The 17,046-nt window shown below is 50.0% G+C and overlaps 1 protein-coding gene across 4 annotated transcripts in view; it reads right to left on the bottom strand.

The window, feature by feature from the left end:
• The window catches only part of CAMK1D (calcium/calmodulin dependent protein kinase ID), a 144,028-nt gene that overhangs the window by 81,290 nt on the left and 45,692 nt on the right, over positions 1 to 17,046 (bottom strand). The gene's annotated exons all lie outside the window — the stretch shown is intronic.

Raw genomic sequence — 17,046 nt, 5'->3', positions numbered from 1 at the left:
GCTCAGGGCTTTTCCAACTCCACAGCCCGGGTCAGAGCAGTCTCAGGGACAAGTGCCATCTCCACCCATGCCCGCATTACCATGACCTTGAAACCCTGCTGTCACCCCTTGGTGCAAGGAAACAAGGGCGCATATGTGCGCGCATGGACACATGCGGGTACAAAGACATGTATCTGCATACGAGCCATTCTGCAGGTAGTAGAGACTTGCAATCCTCAAGGATGCTCCCAGAAAAAGTTCCTTTCCAGGAGAATGGTGCCCCAGACCCCAGAAGATGGGATGATGGCACCCCGACCCCACCCAAGAGATAAGAGAGTCACATCAGAAGGTCAGGCGAGATTCTTCACAGGCTCTTTGTCCTCCGAAAATTCCAGAGCACTTGGCAAACATGTAATTAATTCTCATAGATAGGTAAGGATGTAATTACACTGAGTGGGTGCAGACGGAGCCGGGCTGGGTTAATTAATTGGTAGGTCAGGCAAGTTTGCTTGGAGCAGCTGCTGCTTTCTTGGACCAAACTCGAGCACACACATAATACACACACACACACACACACACACACACACACACACACGTTTTCCTGCTTCTTTCTTGGAATACACACATATACATACACACATTTTCCTGCTTTCTTGGAACACACACATATTTTCCTACTTCTTTCTTGGAACACACACACACACACACACATTTTCCTGCTTCTTTCTTCACACACATACACATGTTTTCCTGCTTCTTTCTTGGAACACACACACACACACACACACACACACACACACACACACACACACACGTTTTCCTGCCTGCAAATAGAAATTGCCGTTCACCAGGGCAGAGCCCCCAGACAGTGGCTCTGAGCAGGGTCTCAGGCTAGGACGGTTCCCCTCCACCTCTCTGCCTCTCTATGTGGGGTTACTAATTTGATTGCACGAAAGGTCCATGTCATGTTCCAGTGGGCCAGCAACCTCCCAATGCAGACCACAGAAAGCATGACCCACAGAACTTTTTGTCCCTCAGCATCCTGAGGGCAGGAACAACTGTCATTCACATCTCCCGGAGGGGCCACTGCTGGGACAAATGCTCCTGTGCTCAGAGAAACTGCTGGAAGGGCCAATGTGGTCCTGGGGCAGCCGCATTGTCCAGGGTTGGTCTAGGCCAAATGAGAGGCTCTCCCCAGTTCCACTCCCCATGGTCTCTGCACTTCTTCCCCGAAAGTGCGGCAAGGGCCTCAAGAGACCCTTAGACATGGCATGGCAGTATGGACACTATTTAGGCATTGCTCTATGCTGGGCCTGCACACGGGAGAGTCTCCACCATGCCAAGGGAAGCTTCTGGGCCAGCAGTAGAGCAAGGCCCTGCAGACACGGATCAGGGAGGCACCAGAGTTGGACAGCAGGACAGGGTCCTGCTCATCTGCAGTCTCTGCCAGAGTCCACAGAGACAGAGACAGAGACAGAGGAATGGGGATTGTCCAGCTGGGAGGGGGGCTGGAGTCCAATGTCCCATTTTGGGAAGATCACCAAGTTCTGAAGTTAGATCCTGGTGACAGTCACGCACAGTGGAAGTGTCCTTCAGGCAACGGAACTTGTGACTTCAAGTTGGCCACAAGGCAGAGAACTGACCACAGTGAAAATCCAATTTCAAAAATGGAAGCAACCTCAGCTGGGAGAGATCAGATGGGGGAGATGGGATCTGCTTCCTGCTCCTCCATCCTAGACACCCTAAAGCTGTGGATCCCAGTGTGCGGTGGATGCGGGGTTCACTTAACACTGACAAAGAGCCTGAAGCAAATCAAGGAGCCCTGTCCTGAACACATCAGAAGCTGCTGCCAACTCCATCTTTTTGCAGATGCAAAAGGGGAGAAATAACACAGGTCCCTGGAGACCTCCAGTTGCTGGGCCTCCACTTAGCCAAACGGCAGCGGGCACTGCCCTTCCCGCCACTCTCCTAACAAATCTGAGCCTGCTCGAAGCACCACAGATGAGCCAACATTGTCACTGTCCCTAAAACAAAGGGGAATCACTTGAAGACACTTCCCCTGTTCCAGGAAAGAGAATTAAAAACATCAGAGGCAGAAACTCATGAATGAAGAGTCTGGCTACTTTTATCTAATTACTCTGCAAAGTGGGGATAAAAGGGAATGGGGAGGGAAAGGAGGTGGGGAGGAGAAGGAAGAGGGGGTATCTAGAGGCCTGGGGGCCTAGAGCCAATAAACAAGCAAAACAACAGTCCAGGGAAGGCTGGGATGGCGTCTGAGCTTTGAAAATGCAAAATGAACCCATTTCTCCTCACTGGCCTGCCAGAGGCCTCTTCCTGAAGCACTTGGCTGCCCTCCCACAGGGTAGTGCCCAAGAGCTAAACCAGAAACTTCTGCTGCTGTTCTGTGGGTCTTTGCTTGGTCTCCACGACCCCAGAATGAGCCCCAAACTCTCATTCAGGGTCTAAGAATTCTCTACTTCCTGCCTCCTTCCCCACCGCCCTCACTCTCCTTCTGCATTTCCAGGGAGCTCCCCTGTCCTCCTCAGTCCTCCCTTCATTATGCTTCCACAAACCCTTCCACCTAGAGGCAGCCCACACAGGTTTTCAGAGCAGGCAGGGCGAGCGCACCCCTAAATTTCTCCCCCCCCACTCTCTCTCTCTCTCTCTCTCTCTCTCTCTCTCTCTCTCTCTCTCTCTCTCTCTCTCTCTCTCTCACACACACACACACACACACAACACACACACACACACACACCTGCCCAATCCCAAACACACCCAACCTTCCTCTACACCTCTGGCCTTCAGCCAAGCCCTGCACCCCCCCCCCTGAAGGCCATTTCCAGTTCTTTCTGTGTGGCAAACTGCCATTTCTACTTCAAAGGACCCAGCGGGCAGGATACCAGGACACGCCTTAGACATACGGGAGTTGGTCCCAGAGCAGGACTAAGGAGCACTGCTTGCTACCAAGGTGGTCGGTCGTGGGGCTCAAAGAGGTGCAGTGGGCACAGCCCAATCAGCCACTGCACATGGAGCTGGCACACTTTCCTCCGAGGGAAACCTCCACCTGTATCAGCAAAGCGCACTCCAGTGGGGTATAATCTGAGAAAATGGGGTGTGTCCGGGCAGGGAGGCAGGTCCAACCTGGGCCCCTACTAGCCATAGCAAGGGCCTGGTCCCAGTTTACATGCCTGCCTTATGCCATGAGAGCTCCTGCCCTCCTGCCTTGGGCAGGAGCCAATAGGGACTACGTCTAGAGCCAGCCTAGTGTATACACTGATTCCTTTGTATGGAGTTGGGATGATCAGCAAACACCAGGGTTTTCTTCTGATTCCTGTCTTTTTTTTTTTTTTTTTTTGGTTTTTGGTTTTTGGTTTTTGGGCCACACCAAATAAAGCTCAGGGTCACTCCTGATTCTGCACTCAGGAATCACTCCTGGCAGGCTTGGGGATCTTATGGGATGTTTGTGGTTGAATCCAGGTGGGCCATGTTCAAGGCAAGCACCACCCCACTGTGTGGTCGCTTGGACCCACTCCTCTGGCGCCTCTAGCCCCCACATTCCTCTGTGCTTTGTATCTTTGCTCTGTGACCTTCCTTCCAGAGTTGGATCAACCCACTCCTCCTCTTTTCTAACGTTCTTCTTGGCTCCCCTGCCAAGTGAAAAAGAAGCTCCTTTGAGGAGACTCCTGAAACTGCAAAATCTACAGCTAGGACTGGAGTACAATGGATCAGGTATTTGCCTTGCATAGGGCCGACCTGAGTTTGATCCCTGGCATTACATACAATCAATCCCTTAGCTGCCAGGAATGACCTCTAAAGTGCAGAGCCAGGAGTAACCTGTAAGTACTACCAGATGTGGGCTACACCCCAAAAATAATTCATTGCTTTCCTGATACATATGTACTTAGTGTCTCAAAGTCAAATTTAACAATTGAGCATGTAAATGATCACTGTTTTGTCCCGGTAAAAAATTGGTAAGAACATATAATTTGTCAGTTTTGGATAGACTTTTCCACAAACTCTCACCCTAGTGAAATAAATCTGATGTGGTAGGAATAAGGAAAGAACAGGTTTTTAGGTAGATGAAAGCATGTTAGAAAACCCATAATCTTCACAGGAATCAAAGAGGCCGTGTTGAGATTTGCACTTTTTCAGGTTGTGACAAGTTGTTTATTTGATTTCTGAAAGGAACCGATTATTCTATTAAAAAAAAGAACCCACACACATCCTGTTTCTATCTAAATGAGATCTCTCTTTACAAAATTATGGGAAAAGTTCAAACAGAAAGTTGTTCTGGAAAATGCTAAATATTTTCTGCTTCTGCAGATACACCATCGAAGTTGAAAAAAAAAAAGAGTCCTTCTCTCTCCTCCTTTTTTCTTCTACATTTCAAAGAAAAGCCAATTACTGGAGGAAGTTTACCCTGGGTACAAGTAAGCTCTGGAGGAAGTACCTAGTTTTCTTCGAGCTATATCCCCAAGTCAGAGGTAAATGTTACCATCTCTAAGGTCCAAAGAATTTCAGATCAGTAATTTCACTTTTCGCTTCAGAAAGGAGCTATAGCACAATGAAGAAAGCATTTGTCCTGCATAAATCCAGCCCAGGTTCAATTTCAGGCATCCCATATAGGTCCCCCAGGTAACTGCCAGGCATGATCCTTGAGTGCAGATCCAGGAGTAAGCCCTGAGTATTACTAGGTGTGGCCCCAAAACAAATACACAGAAATGATGATTGTGGAAGAGACAGCTTGTTCCACATTTTCAGCACTTAGAAGGTCAAGAAGCTGCTGGTTCTGGAAAGGTTTCCTTTGCTGGGCCCTTTCCCTAGAGCAGAGTTCTCTGAGAGCCAGCCAACTATGACCCATAATCCCATCAGGCCAACAGGAGGGCGGGACAAGACGTGGGTCTGTCTGATTCCCCTGCACCAGCTGATGGACCCTGAGCCCAGGGGATGCCTGAAGGAAAACAGACATCAAGGACTTGGTGAACCATATAGACATTCACCGTCCAGCAGTGATGAAAACTCAGCCTTGCAGAGCCTCCTATGCCCAGGCCTGTCACTCCACATTGTGGAGAACTAAGATCTCACCACCCTTGAGAGATACCTGCTCCCACTGCCCTTTCCTGATTACCAAGAAGGCAGAAGGCAGGCAACAGAATCTAGGGTGTCTGCTCTGCCAATTTCTCACCCTCTTCTAAACATTGTTAAGAATTAATATTGGAGGGCTGAAGAGATAGCACAGCGATAGGGCATTTGCCTTGCATATCACTGACCCGACAGACCCAGACTCCAACCCTGGATCCCAAATGATCCTTCGAGCCTGCCCAGAGCGATTTCTGAGCGCAGAGCAAGGAATAACCCCTGAGCACCACTGGGTGTGGCACAAAAATCAATCAAACAAACAAACAAATAACATTGGAGCAGATCAAAGAAGCCTAGGGAAGTTGGGGCCAAGGGCAGGTCACTGACAATTAAAGTCACAAGAAGGACAATTATTGTTCCACAATCCTGGGGTCTGCTCAGGCCACACACCCTCCACTGTCCTCACTGACCCGACCCAGATTTTTTGTTTGTTTGATTGGTTTTGGTTTATGAGCCACACCCAATGGAGTTACTCTTGGCTCTATGCTCAGGAGTTACTCCTGGCAGGCTTGGGGGACCATATGGGATACCAGGGATTAAAGCTGAGTCAGCTATGTGCAAAGCAAATGCCCTCTCCACTATGCTATCACTCCAGCCCCAACCCCAGCCCTAGTCAACGATTCTCAACTCAGGATGGTCCCACTACACCAGTGCTTCTCAAATAGTGGAGCACGCCCCCCATGGGGTCGAGAGGCTCCGTAAAGGGGGGGCATGCTTGACCTCGGCAAATACTGTCATAACAAGCTAAGCCCCATGTTTGTGTCTCTGTATGTCTCTGGAACTGAGAGTTGCTGTGCCCTGCTTCAAACCCCGCTTCAAAAAGCTATGCATTGCAAAACGTGCTCATTGTAGCCATTCATCCAGACATCACCTCTAATTGAAAATCAGCTCAGGGCCCGGAGAGATAGCACAGCAGCGTTTGCCTTGCAAGCAGCCGATCCAAGACCAAAGGTGGTTGGTTCAAATCCCGGTGTCCTGCCAGGAGCTATTTCTGAGCAGACAGCCAGGAGTAACCCCTGAGCACCACCGGGTGTGGCCCAAAAACAAAAACAAAAACAAAAAAAATCAGCTCAAATTATTTTATATATTTTTGTTTTGCAGGTTAAAGTTTGTTTCTAATAAAGATACTATTTACAGTCACGTGGGGGGACATGAAAAATGTTTTCTTCTTCTAGGAGGGCATGACAGAAATCTCTCTCCTCTCTCTCTCTCTCTCTCTCTCTCTCTCTCTCTCTCTCTCTCTCTCTCTCTCTCTCTCTCTCTCTCTCTCTCTCTCTCTCTCTCTCTCTCTCTCTCTCTCTCTCTCTCTCTCTCTCTCTCTCTCTCTCTCTCTCTCTCTCTCTCTCTCTCTCTCTCTCTCTCTCTCTCTCTCTCTCTCTCTCTCTCTCTCTCTCTCTCTCTCTCTCTCTCTCTCTCTCAGCTGGAGCAGCCCAGAGTTAAATCTAGGGCTTCCCCTCTTCACGCCCCCACTTTCAGTCCACACACCTCCCACTGATTGAGTTACTCATGCCCTGCATAGGCCCAGGCTTTGAGAAGGCCGTTACCCCCAGGATGCAGCTGTTAATTAAAATGTCCTTTTCCACCCAGCACACGTACTCCCCGGGGCCAGGCGGGAACAATGCAGTGGGCCAGAAAGAGAGGAGGATAAATGAAAAAATGAAGATGAAGATGATGCCACATGTGGTTCAGATCATCGAAGAGGCAGTTGCCAGTATAACTATGTCCCTGGCAAGAAGCGATTATTGTCTTAAATAAATTCTATAGCTGAACCATGGTGAGACACACAGTGGCAAAGTTGTTTATGATTTTCAGTCATTCAGTATCCAAAACCCTTCACCAGGGTACATTTCCTATCACCAATGTTCTCCATTTCCCTCCCACCCTCCCCACTGGCCTGTCCTCTGCCTGCCTATGGGATAGACAAATCCCCCACCCCCATTTTCTTTCCTTTTAGACATCATAGTTTGCAATATTATTACTGAAGCGATAGCATGCCTATCACTTTCCCTCCTTTCAGTACCCAGTTCTTGTTCAGAGTGATCATTTCCAACTCTCATGATCACAGTGGTCCCTTCTCTGTTCTTTTATTTTATTTTTTATTTTTTATTTTTTGATTACAAAAAGGCCTCACCCCAGAAGTTTATTGGCATAAGATAGACTCTGGGTTCCAGGCATACCAGTCTATCTAACTGCAGGTCCCGGTGAAACTTTTTCACACTTTAGCCATAGTTGGTATCAGACTTTTATATTTAAAGACTCTGGATTCTGTGCATTTCTTTCGTCGATGTCAGGCTGATATGGAGCATCCTCTAGTTTCAGCATATCGTTAAATGCAGAGCGATCTGCCCTGCATGCAGACTGTTGCTGAGTCGTCTGGGTGTTGGGAGTACTCTTTGGAGTATGTCAATGCCAAAGCAGTGGTAGGTCTTCTCTGGTAGAGGCTTGGATCCAGAAAACAAGAGGGACGGCTTTCCTGGCATGTGCACTCTGCTGGGTCCAACTGCGAGCTCCCTCTCCAGTTTGAAAACTGAAAGGGAGGGGTTTCCCTCCTCCGCCCGCCTCCCAGGGCCCAAGTGCCAGGGCCAGCCATGAAGACCCACCTGGCGTAGGGGGTCCCAGTCTCCTGGACCAAGTGTTCAGTCCAGGAGATCTGTGGCCCGCTGTCTGACCAGCGACCCTAACATACCAGAAAACAAGAGGGACGGCTTTCCTGGCATGTGCGCTCCTCCCTTCTCTGTTCTAACTCCATCCCCCGCTCCGTGTAACAAGCTTCCTATTGTGGACTGGTCCTCCTGGCCCTCATCTCTATTTATTTGTTTGTTTTGTTTTGTTTTGGTTTGGTTTTTGGTTTTTGGGCTACACCCATCGGCGGCACTCAGGGGTTATTCCTGGCTCTGTACTCAGAAATCGCTTCTGTCTTGGGGGACCATGTGGTATGCAGGGGATCGATCCCATATATATCCTGGGTCAGTCAAGTGCAACACATCCTTGGTCAGTCAAGTGCAACACAAACACCCTACTGCTGTGCTATCGCTCCAGCCCAGCCTCATCTCTATGGTCTCTGGATATTATTACCAAACTGCCTTTATTTTAAAAAATAACCCATAATGGAAGCAATTCTTTTTCATTGGTGGCGATGACTTTTGTTTCTGCAATTAGCCTCCTTTTCTCACTGGACTCACAGTTCCCAAAGACAAAGACTGTCCCCAGCTCCCCTTGCCCGTGACAGAGAAACAAAATTGAGCAGACACCCAATTCCCCTGTTCTGCAAGCAGAAATAAAAACATGAGCAAAAGCTCTAGGAAACCTGCATTTTAAGAAAGGAGGTGAGGGGCCAGAGCAATTGCAGAGTTAGGGCAAAGTTTGCCTTGCACGAAGTCAACCCTGGACGAACCCAGGTTCGATTCCCAGCATCCCGTATGACCCCTGAGGCTTCCAGGAGCGACTTCTGAGCACAGAGCCAGGAGTAACCCCTGAATGCTGCTGAGTATGTCTTCCCCCCAAAAAAAACCAAAACAAACCAAAAAAGAAATGGAGGTGAATGAATTCCCAGTAAGTGAGGAATGGTATCATCATGTCATTGGCACTATTTTACAACGAAATGAAAAAACAGTGTGAATTATCTATGAGTATGCACAGGGAGGCCACACCCTAACTTTTCTGAGCTCGTATAAGGACCCCAAATGAGAGGAGGAAGGAAGAAAACAACCATTCCTGTCATCGTTCAGCACCAGATTCTCCGGCAGGGCGAGGATGAGACCTGGATGAGTTCACTAACGAGAGTAGATCTTGAAGTAGTCAAGGGAGGGAAACACAGATCGTGTCTTTATGAAGGAAGCCCCAGGATTGGTTTCATCTGTGTCCTGAAGGATTGCAAGAAAGGGGGATGCTAGCAGCCATTGCTGGCAATGAGGACGGAAGGCGCAATGAAAGGGCTTTGCAGAGCTGAGACCATGATGTGGTACCAACCAGCTTGCAAGAGTCTTGCATGATGTCGGTTTTGTTTTTGTTTTTTTAAAGAACTCGCTCGAGATAAGACCTGTCTCTGAAGGGTGCTTGGTAGAGTGAGGGGTGAGGCATCCCCCGATTCAAAGAATCTCACAACCAGACCCACAAAATCAGCAGGGTCTGTGTGGAAAAGCACACATCAGCCAGCTTGCATTCGACTGTGAAAAGTCCAGTGAGGAGAATTTAGCCTGTGTGAACCAGCTGATCTACATCAGCAAAATGAGTGAACGGGAGGGAGAAAGTGTGGATTGTGTTTACTCTGTGTGTGTGTGTGTGTGTGTGTGTGTGTGTGTGTGTGTGTGTGTGTGTGTGTGTGTGTGTGGCACATCTGGTGGTGCTGGGGATCAAACCTGGGCCTCCAGCCTGCAAAGCATATGTTCCAACCTATGCTCTATATGCCAACCCCAGTGATTTTCTGTTGAAAGCCTAAACAACAAAGAAGAGGAAAAATAAGAGGCAAGGCAGTCTATCGCATTAATTATAAATAGGAAAAATTGAAAACGACAGGGAAGCATCTCTGTCTGCCAGATCAGTGTGGCTGATACAAACGCTCATGGATGAAAACGAATCAAACTAACACCACCTACAGGAAGTAATCCTGGGAATGCAGCACTGTTAAGACCACCATCCTTTGTCAATGGGAATCTATAGAGAAGCAACTCCTTGGACTACTAGAACTTCTTTGAGAAAGTTCACCCTGTACCCACATTTCACCCAGCAATACTCTGCCATGAATTTTCCCAAGATAAATAAAAACACCCACTGGCCAGTAGACTAGGTGCAAATGTTCCTTCATAATCACTCAACAGGGATGGACTCCAGAGACACTTGGGCAGCTGAAGGGCTCCCACACTGGTGGATGCATCCCCGAAGGGCAGGGAGCAGGGCACGAAAAGGCAGCAAAGAACAAAGCAGGAGTGACAAGGGTGAGTCTCGAATCTACCGTACCCAGAAAAGCCCATGATATACACAGCATGATCTGTCTCTACTACATACCAGCCAAGATCCACTGCAGGAAAGGGAAGTGAGTGCAGGGAAAGGGAAGTGGGAAGTGAGTGCAGGGAAAGGGAAGTGGGAAGTGAGTGCAGGAAGATGAGTGAAAAGCCTGGAGTGCGCAAAGAGCGCGCTTCTGACCTCATGGAAGGAAGCACAGCGGCTGTTGGAGAGGAGGCAGCAAACACTCAAGAACGGGTCCCAGCCAGGCCAGGCCCCCCAATAGAGTTGGCACTTCATCAAGGCCAATGGGAGAGTGATCTCACTTCTGCCTGTTAGCTGACAAGCCAGCTTGGCCCAGTGCCGGGACCAGTCAAGTGCCCTTTGGCAAGACCGTGCCAGGGAGCAAACGGAACCAATTTGTTCCCAAAACATCATGAATAATGCAGACTTAGGAGGAAGTCTGGGCAGGGTGCTGGCTGAACTCCCGCCTGATTCTCCCACGTGATTTGGGATATGTAGCCCTTTTCCTGCGCCCCACTTCGCAGGCTGTGGTGAGGTTGGTGTCCTGATGGACTATTTCTTTACCAGCAAGAGTTTCAATGATTGAACAGGGATGGTGGCTTGTAATGCAGCTGTCTCTCACACAGGAGAGCCGGGTTCAGGCCTATCTCTGTATGAGGAAGAGAAGAAGAAAGAGAGGAAGAAAGAGGGAGAAAGGAAGGAAGGGAGGGAGTGAAGAATGGAGGAAGGAGGAAGGAAAAGAGAAAGAAAAAGGGAGTGGAAAAGAAAGAAATGAGGACCAATTTCTTATTAATTGACATAAACACTATAAGTCCCTTCCAAGTTTACCTAAACAAGTAGGAAACTCGTTAAGCTATGAGGAATAGTGGCACAAGAGATAGGGCATTTGCCTTGCACGAGCTAGCCTAGGATGGACTGATGTTTGCTTCCCCGGCGCCCCATATGGTCCCCCAAGCCAGGAGCAATTTCTGAGCGCATAGCCAGGAATGACTCCCTGAATGTCACAGGTGTAGCCCAAAAACCCAGAAAAAGCTACGAGGAGCCTGTGACATCTAAGCAGCAGGTGAACCCTGGGTTATTTAGGGGCTGACAATTCACATTTCCTGAAACCACTCCACATCTCCTCCTGAGAGCAGTCAGTAAATACCACTCACGATTAGTAATATGCGCATCAGCAGAACTTCGGCCTTTCCATCTGGAATCCCAAAGCCTCATCCACATATCCAGGGACACTGTTCTGCTGAGGCCAAGGGCAGTCATGTAAGAATCAAGCCCAACCGTGTCACTGTGGTCTGGGAGACCATGTATGTGCGCACTCACTTGGGCATATGTGTCTGTGTCTGTGTGTCAATGCAGCAAATTAACTCAGAGTGAGCGGCTTCTGGCCAAGTAGTTTGTACCAGAAGATTGCGGTGGGAAGGCCCCTTGGCCCAGCAGTCTTTAGGACGAGCCTCAGGCCCTGCCCTCGGGAGGCCCACGAACACTTACACGTCCCCAACAGCCACTTGGACACTGTGGGGTACAAGGGGAGCCACAGCTAAAGCACCTACAGGGGCACACACAGAGGCACAAAGGATATGCACAAACATATAGGCACACACATATAGATAGGCATGTACAGAAATAACATACATGTAGGAACACATAACAAGGACACACACATATACCTACGTGCAGGGCAATTACATACACATGTGTGCGTGCATAGGAGCGTAGCAACACAGCCCAGCAGGGCTCCCCCTTATCTATCCTCAGCCCCAGGCCACCCTGTTCCAGGCCCCACAGCCTGAACATCCTCTCAGCAAGGACACACCAATAAATAACAATGACAAAAAACCACATGGCCGGTCACTCCCTCCCTAGCAGTCCTGGCAGCTCGTGGCAGAGAAGGAAGGAGGCAGGACCCACCAGGACGCTCCCTTCCAGCCCACCCGGCCACACAGTTCTGACTGTTCTGAGGCACTATGTGGGGTCTGCTCAGGACAAGCAAACAGCCAGACTAGAGCCAAGGGACCAAGAGTCAAGAGCAGAGCATGTTGGTCGGCGTGTTTGCCTTGCTTCCCGCTGACTCCCGCACCTGCCCCAGTTTCCCCTGGGAACCTGACAGACTGTGTACACGAGCTCTGGAGTCCTCACAACCAGTGTCCTGGGTACCCAGGAAGAGTTCCAAGCTCCAAGAGCCCTAGGAAGGAGCAACCGGTGAAAGCAGAAGCTTGCACCCAGGTGGGTGTGCCCCACAGTTGGCAGGCTGGTTCTATGTGGGTGTAGGTGATAGGGATGAAGAGAGGGAGAGAGGACTGCTGTGATCTAACCTGGTCTCCCAAAAGCAGAGCAAAACAAAACAGAGCAGTTAGTCCAGGGGTCATCAAACTTTTTAAACAGGGGGCCAGTTCACTGTCCTTCAGACTGTTGGAGGGCCAGATTATAGTAAAAACAAAAATTATGAACAAATTTCTATGCACACTGCATATATCTTATTTAGAAGTGAAGAAACAAAATGGGAATAAATACAATATGTGGCCCGCAGGCCGTAGTTTGAGGACCATTGATTAGACCCTCAGCCTCTGTCTGCAGGGCAGGTGGTTGGTAGGGAGAGAGGATCAGGGCACCATCTGAGTCAAGGCCACACACAGTGTGGAAGGAATTGGGGTTAGGGAAACTCCAGCTTCAACATTTGGGTCTCCACTGCATTCGACAACCACTGTGCAAGGAGAGTTGGAATGATCACTCTGGACAAGAACTGGGTGCTGAAAGGAGATAATGGGATATGCAGGATTCCCCTTTAGGAACAATACTGCAAACCACAGAGTCTAAAGGCAAAAGAAGGGGGAGAGGGAAAAGGAGAGAGAGAGACACACAGAGAGAGAGAGAGAGAGAGAGAGAGAGAGAGAGAGAGAGAATATGTCTGCCGCCACATAAGTAGGCAGGGGAGAAGTCAGGGGTGGGTGGGAGGGAAACTGGGAACATCTATGGCGGGCAATGTGCCCTGGTGAAGGATGTTGGACACTGTAGGACTGAGACTCAATCATGAACAACTTAGTAACTGTATTTCACAATGATTCAATTAAAACAATATTTTAAAAAATAAAAAAGCATCTGTTTTGGAAGGCAAGGCTGCCCTTGGCTCTGGCTCACTAGAATTTTCTGCCTGTGATAAGATCTTCCCCAACCCCACCCCCAGCCATGCTGGATGCCAGGTGCCACTGTGTCACTCCCACGGGGCCTGTGACGCTCTCGGCCCAGGCCCAGGCAGTCTCTGCATCTCGGGTCTAAACCATTACAGACAAACACTTGGCTGCCCGAGCAGAGATGGAGCCTGAGTCAGCCCACAGTCCCAGAAACACACACACAGAGACACATATGTACACATAAGATATTCTAGAATAGTCTTCCACCCCATGTGTCCTCCACAGCCCAAACCACACATACCCGGGGCTCCTGGTCTTGCCTTGATGTCACCAGATGACCTGATTACACCAGGTTAAACACCTAGAAATGGTTCTGAGTTCATTTCCTCAACAACTCTCGCAATGCATTTAACGTCACAGGCAGTCTCTGAGGTGGAAAAACCCCATTTCCAGCCAGTCCACTGATGGGGGAGCAGTATGACGTGTGCTGACTCGGCCCCGGCAGGCCTGGCGAGCTGTGACTCCCCAAACCATGTCTTCCAGTGGGGTGTAAGGCCCAGGGGTGTATCTAAATTCTGCTGTGGGGCCAGTGTCAGGAAAACTGCCAGCTCGGGAGTGTCTGCTGGTTTGGTTTCTCCTCAGAAGGCAGGAAAGGCATGAAATATGTATGTGGTATAGATTGTGGGCAGCGAGGCCACATGGAAGTGCTTCTGAAGGAGAGAGCCAGGTTCCTGGTACTGAACCCAGAGCCAGGTCGCCCAGGAGTCACCTCAGATGGGCCTGATGGCCTGGCTCGAAGCATCGAGTCTGATAAGAGTGACCAGGGCAGGGCTGCCACCTGGGAACTCAGGCCTACAGTGCTCAGCAGTGAATCCCTTAAATGAGGAGAGGGTGACAGGCCTCAAAGGCAGCACATTTCCTGCACACAGAACTCTGACACCCCAAATAGCCTGTCCAACCACCGAGTGCCAAGGTTGAAGTGTCACCTCTGGGACTGTTGTCTGCGTGGTTAGACTGGGGCATAAGTAGGTGTGAGCCAGAGATAAAGGCTGAGGAAGGAGAGATCAGAGAGATCGGTCCTAAGGACAATGCCAGCAAAGGGGAGACAGGCCTGGAGAGCATGCCAACACATGGGGGCATGTGGCTTGGAAGTCACCGTCCACCCAGCTTCTGGTCTGGGAGGCTTGTGGTCTTGGGTGCGGATGGGCAGCTGTGGGGAGAGTTCTAAGCATTGCCAATGACATGGAAATCTGGGCCAGCCTTGGACTGCAGGCTGCTAGCAAGGCCTCCTGTCCTAGGGGGAATGACCCCCAGAGAGTCAACGTAGGCTCTGGGGTCCTGCTGATCTCCCTAAAGGTTGGGGGACCCACACACCCACATGTGTGGCTCAGGGGTTCCTCCTAGCTCTCTCTCTATTCAGAAGTCTCTCCTAGCGGTACTGGAGGACCATATGGGATCCTGGAGATCAAACTTGGGTTGGCCTCATGCAAGACAAGTGCTATCGCTTCAGCCCTTTGTTTTTCATTTAAAGGAACTGACATCTTTGGGGGACGATAGCCTTAAAGGGTCCTCAGGGAGGCCAACAGTTCATCTCCCTGATGGGTAAAAAAAATATAGCATTAGGGACATTCACAGCTACAGCCACACACTTTGTTCCAGCTACTCTGATGTTCATGGGGCCCTTTCCAGGGATGGGGTGAACATGGGATAGCTGTGGCCACTCCAAGGCATAGCCAGACAGTGCTCGGAAGGACCCGTCCCCATGTGGGGGCCCTGGGCCAGACCGTGTCTGTCTCCTGCTGAGCTCGAGATGATAGGTCCTGGAGGATCAGAGGGAGTTGAGGCCAGTTTCCAGTCTGGCCACTCATATCAGTAGCTCAAGTGCTATTGGTCCTAGCATGGTGTGGAGTTGAGGGACTCAAGCAAGAATGAGGCTTCGAGCTTGGCCTCTTGGGGTGGTGTAACTCACAAGTAGGCAGCGAGGGAGCTCATCTGAGGCCTCCGTGCTCTTAAATGAATTATTGGAAATTCAAAGTTTCCAAATAGAATCAGGAAGAAACTCGTCACAGGGGCCAGGCCAATTGACCAGGTTAATCCTGTGACCCTACCACGGTGAAATCAGTTCCTGTCTCTGTCCAGCAGATACAACAGTGGAAACCTCCGCTGCTCCTCTGTCTCTCAAGCCACTGCTAGATCACCCTTTAGAACACCTAGTCTACTCAGGACCCTAATGGCTGATAGGAACTGTGATTGGGCTAGCAGGTTCACCTGGTTCTGTGGAGAAACAGAACTCAGAATGATCCAAAGTAGACATACCCAGTCCCAGAGGCCCCCAAGCCAAGTACTGCAGGGCATGGAGAGACCAGACTAGGACAAAAGGCTGGTTCCTTCCCAAGCAGGGTTAGAGAGAGAGGAGAAAAATGCCTGACCCCAAGGCAGGCAGGGGAGAGAACAAGTGGGAAGGGGGGGGTAGGAAAGTGGGGACATTGGTGGAGGGGAATGTAAATATGCATTGGTGAAAGGTATTGAACATTGTATGACTGAAACTCGATCATGAGCAATGTTGTAAGTAGGGTCCAGAGTGGTAGCACAGTGGTAGGGCGTTTGCCTTGTACATGGCTGACCCAGGGTGGAAGCAGGTTTGATCCCTGGCATCCTATATGGTCCCCAAATTAGGAGCAATTTCTGAGTGCAGAACCAGGAGTAACCCCTAAGCACCATTGGGTGTGGCTCAAAACATAAATAACAATAATAATAATAATTTAAAATATACTTTGACTTTGTATAAAATAAACATAATTTAAATTTAAAAGAAATAATTAAAAATAAAAGTCAGGGCCCGAAGGCTGAGCGCACTGGAGTCCTGGTCCCATCCATGGCTTTGTGCAGTGCCCCGGGCACTACCAGGACTAACCCTAGTCACGTGACCCAAATTGGAGTAGCTTTGGTTTCAGGTAGCCCAAGACCCTCCTGGCTGCTGGGGCCTGGTGTAAGCTGTGCTGTACTGACTCCAAAAGCCTTGCAGACTGGCATGGGCTCCCACTGGCACTGGGAGTGAAGCCTTACTCTTTGCCCAGTCTCCTTGGGAATGGGTCAGTACCCAGCTCCATCCGGGGACCCCAAGAGTAACTCAGATATGGAGTCCCTGCTGCAGGTTTCACTGCATTCCCAAGGCAGTCAGAGCAGCCAGGAGGATACAGAACCTACCAGAGTCCTCCTTGTCTGTCCAGCCCTGCGGACAGCTGGAGGCCCCTGATCCCTCAATCCTCTTCCTCCCATTTGCTCATCCTCAACACAATAATCAGCTTCACTCACTCATCCCTGCTAAAAATACACCTGCTACTGGGCCACACACTATTCGGGCCTAACTGGTCCATATGACTGACACGGGTTATTCAGGCCTGGCTTGGCCACACTTACTCACACGGGTTATTCCAGCGCCCTGGCAGGCTTCCTTAGCCAACCCAGAAGGGCGTACAAGAGGGAAAGAACTTGCTTTGCATGTGGTGGTGTTGGCAAACCCTGGTGTGACCACCAGCACCACATGTGGTCCCCTGCACACCACTAGGTGTAGCCCCAAACCCAAACGCCCCTCTAGAGAAGAAAGATCTCAACAGTGAGCAAAGGAAACATGCAAAATCCCCTGTGTGTGCTGTGAGAAGGGACCCTGACTCCTCTGTGCTGAGGATGCAAATCTGACATGGAAACCCCAGGGGAGAGGAAGGAGCTCTAGGAGCTGCACTGGGGTGGGGTAGAACCTCCAGGCTGCCCCACAGCCTTCCAGGGACAGAGCTGGGTGTGCTGTGTGAGCTGATTTCAGAGGCTTCATCCCTGC

The sequence above is a fragment of the Suncus etruscus genome, chromosome 7 (genome assembly GCF_024139225.1).
Source record: "Suncus etruscus isolate mSunEtr1 chromosome 7, mSunEtr1.pri.cur, whole genome shotgun sequence".
Lineage (NCBI taxonomy): Eukaryota > Metazoa > Chordata > Mammalia > Eulipotyphla > Soricidae > Suncus > Suncus etruscus.
The sequence above is the reverse complement of the archived record's forward strand: the minus strand, read 5'-3'. Positions and strand labels throughout refer to the sequence as shown.